The 3,940-nt window shown below is 40.1% G+C and overlaps 1 pseudogene; it reads right to left on the bottom strand.

Annotated features, from left to right (window-relative positions):
* Positions 1 to 449: 449 nt before the first annotated feature.
* Positions 450 to 1,380, bottom strand: LOC100661351 (olfactory receptor 6B9-like; annotated as a pseudogene).
* Positions 1,381 to 3,940: the final 2,560 nt, after the last annotated feature.

Genomic DNA, 3,940 nt, shown 5'->3' with positions numbered 1-3,940 from the left:
GAAGCAAATGACCAGGTCTTTCTTCCATGGCACTGCTGGTGGGTTTAAATCACCAACCTTTAGGTTAGCAGTTGAGCGCAAACCATTTGCAGCACCCTAGGATTTGAGATGACTTTCAAAACAAAATAATATCAAAATGGAAAAATCTCACCAAAAACCAGCTTGATAACAACTGATTATTCCTTAACCCCATCTTCATAAAAATTAAAATTATTTCCTAACATTTTACTAATGTATGTTTCTCAGAATTGTGACTATTTCACTCACTGTCTTATAAAAGAAAGTGTTCAGTTAAGATCTGACAGAAAAGGGAATTTTCTTTGCTCTCTGGTTCTAAATCATTGTGCTAAGTCCATACATGTATAATTGCAAGGTTTCCCCAAACGGAGTGTTTTTTTTTTGGAGGTTAAGTCAGTAATAACAAAAGGAAAAGGAATGCCTGTGTCTCTTCAGCAAAGAGAATCTCTCAAGAAAACAGCTCAGCCACTTGTCATGGTCTTTCTATTGGCATCCTTGACCTCCTTATTCCTTAGAGGTAAAGACTGCATATATAACTGAGATCAATTTGTTGGAGTTGAATGAGGCAATGGCTCGAGTTCAAACATACATGAAGATTACAGCTGTGTAGAAGATGACCACCACGGTGAGGTGAGAGGCACAGGTGGAGAAGGCCTTCAGCTGTCCACTAGCTGAGGGTGTGTGCAGGATGGTAGAGACAATGAATGCATAGGAGAGGATGGTGGCTGAGAGAGGAAACACAAGGATGACAATGGCTAGGGCAAAGTCTACTATCTCAGCCATAAAAAAGTCCACACAAGCTAGTCTGAGAATGGGAGACACATCACAGAAAACATGGTTCAAGATATTTTTACCACAGAAAAGAACTTGGGATATGAAGTATACCTTTGCCAAGGAGATGGTGAAGCCATTCACCCAGGAACTGATGGTCAGCTGAACACAAAACCCGGTGGTCATCATTACTGGATAGTGAAGAGGCCAGCATATGGCCACGTAACGGTCATAGGCCATGGCAGCCAAAAGCACACACTCAATACAGGCAAGTGAGATAAAGAAATAGAGCTGAGTCATGCAGCCCAGGAAGGAGATAGTATTAGGGTGAAGGAGAAATCCAGCCAGCATCTTAGGGACTGTGACAGTTATATACCAGGCCTCCCGAAAGGACACAGTGCTCAGAAAATAGTACATGGGCTTGTGCAGGGACCCAGTGGCCCATACAGTAAGGATGATGACCAAATTCTCCAACAGCACAAATAGGTAGGTGATGAGGAAGAGGAAGAAGAGCAGAACCTGCAGCCAAGGGGCAGTAGGGAAGCCCACCAGTATGGACTCACTAATATTGGCAATGTTTTCCTACCACATGGTTAGGGTACCAAAAGACAATGGGTTTAATAATAATAATGCCAAATTGTAGAGTGAGATCCAAGTGAGTGGCAAGGGTCGTTCAAGCTACAGAGACTTTATCATAAAACTTATTGCCATGATCTGGTGCTAGGACATGGTTCTGGAGTCATGACAGGCCACAAGATCCTCTGCAGAAAATTTGGGATCAGAATAGGACCTGAAAACAAATCTATCACAGACACAAATCTAAGGATCTCAAATCAGAATTATGAGGTCAGATTCAAGATTCGAGCCTTTGGATCTTGGTCAGAAATAGGTCTTTAGGTGGTACTACCAGTAAATACTTTCCTTGTCAGCATATTCTCAGATTTCAGAGTCAGCTTTAAGGCAGGAGACTATGGAAACTATAATCAGTGCCCAAGGATAGTCGAGGAAGCAGGACAGAGAAGCAGGGAAGTTAAAAACCTGAAGAAAATAAAAGAATATTGATTACAAAGAAAAAAAAAGGTCCACCTGGTCAGGGGAAACACTGACTCTGGCCTACTCAGCTATTTTGGGTGGCGTAGCGGTTAAGTGCTACGGCTGCTAACCAAAGGGTCGACAGTTCAAATCTGCCAGGCGCTCCTTGGAAACTCTGTGGTGCGGTTCTACTCTGTCCTGCAGGCTCGCTATGAGTCGGAATCGACTTGATGGCACTGGATTTTTGGTACTGGGTTTTGAAGATTCTAGAAGTGGAGATTAATAATTCTCTGTCTATTTTTAGAGCCCTGGCTTTTAAAATAGAATGAAGAAATATCTGCCCTCCTAGAATGTTTAAACACATTTTGACTTTTTGGATGGCTTCTCATAACACATATAAATAGTTCAGTTTTGATGCCAAATTAATTTGTGAGATTTATCCATTTATGTCCTCTTCAAAGACTAGCTCGAAGTTTTTTTTTATTATTACAGAAAGAAGAATTTGACTAATTGTGTCTACTTCTTGACCCTAGAACTCCTCATTATTTGGATGATGCTTGATGACAAGTTGCATTTATGGAACATTCAATAACTCAGAAGAATCTTGGGCTTCCCAGGGCACAATGTGATCTGAGGAAAGAATTAAAATTTAAAAACTCCTTCAGAAATTATGGTGAAGGAAATAAAAATAGAGGTATAAGTTATCTTAATATTATAAATAAAATAAAACTAAAAAGGGAATCATACTTCTTAAAGAAGCTAATATAGATGGCCTGGAAAGGGGAAAGACAGAATTCAGGGAACTGAAAAGAAGACTAAGACATGGGTTTCATACATATTTAGTAATTATTACTCATTTGTATGTACTTTGTGGCCGAAGCTACCAGATTTTCCATACAGTGATTGGTTATATGTGTTGGAAAAGTAAAAACAGTTAAATAGAACTCAAATTTGGCTTCTTTCTCCACTAAAAAGAATAATCCTTCAATTAATTTAAATAACTCTCTCAGGGAGGGTAATTTTTGCCCAAGAGGTGTGAGGCGATGTTGAAACACATAGCCTAAATCTGAACAGTCACAGGACAAGGTTACGCTTGAGCCCAGTGTTGCAGACACTGCATCAATCCACCTCGTTGAGGGTGTTCCTCTTTTCCGCTGACCCTGTACTCTGCCAAGCATGGTGTCCTTCTCCAGGGACTGATCCCTCCTGACAACATGTCCAAAGTATATAAGACGCAGCCTTGCCATCCTTGCTTCTAAGGAGCATTCTGGTTATACTTCTTCCAAGACAGATTTGTTCATTCTTTTGGCAGTCCATGGTATATTCAATATTCTTTGCCAACACCACAATTCAAAGGCGCCGATTCTTTTTCAGTCTTCCTTATTCATTGTCCAGCTTTCACATGCATATGGTGAGACTAAAAATACTATGGCTTAAAAAAACTTTTTTTTTTTCACTTGGGTCAGGTGCACCTTCGTCTTCAAGGTGACATCTTTGCTCTTCAACACTTTAAAGAAGTCCTTTGCAGCAGATTTACCCAATGCAAAGGAATCTTTTGATTTCTTGACTGCTGCTTCCATGGCTGTTGATCGTGGATCCAAGTAAAATGAAGTGCTTGACAACTTAAATCTTTTCTCCATTTATCATGATGCTGCTCACTGGTCCAGTTGTGAGGAGTTTTGTTTTCTTTATGTTGAGGTGTAATCCATACTGAAGGCTGTGGTCTTTGATCTTCATTAGTGAGTGCTTCAAGTCCTCTTTACTTTCAGCAAGCAAGGTTGTGTCATCTGCATAACGCAAGTTGTTAATGAGTCTTCTTCCAACCCAAATGCCCCATTTTTCTTCATATAGTCCAGCTTTTGCTCAACATACAGATTGAACAGGTATAGTGAAAGAATACAACCCTGACGCACATCTTTCCTGACTTTAAACCAATCAGTAACCCTTGTTCTGTTCAAACAACTGTCTCTTGATCTATGTAAAGTTTCCTCATGAGCACAATTAAGTGTTCTGGAATTCCCATTCTTCGCAATGTTATCCATAATTTGTTATGATCCACACAGTTGAATGCCTTTGCATAGTCAATAAAACACAGGTAAACATCCTTCTGGTATTCTCT

Source organism: Loxodonta africana, chromosome 7, assembly GCF_030014295.1.
Source record: "Loxodonta africana isolate mLoxAfr1 chromosome 7, mLoxAfr1.hap2, whole genome shotgun sequence".
In the NCBI taxonomy this organism is placed as follows: domain Eukaryota; kingdom Metazoa; phylum Chordata; class Mammalia; order Proboscidea; family Elephantidae; genus Loxodonta; species Loxodonta africana.
The sequence above is the reverse complement of the archived record's forward strand: the minus strand, read 5'-3'. Positions and strand labels throughout refer to the sequence as shown.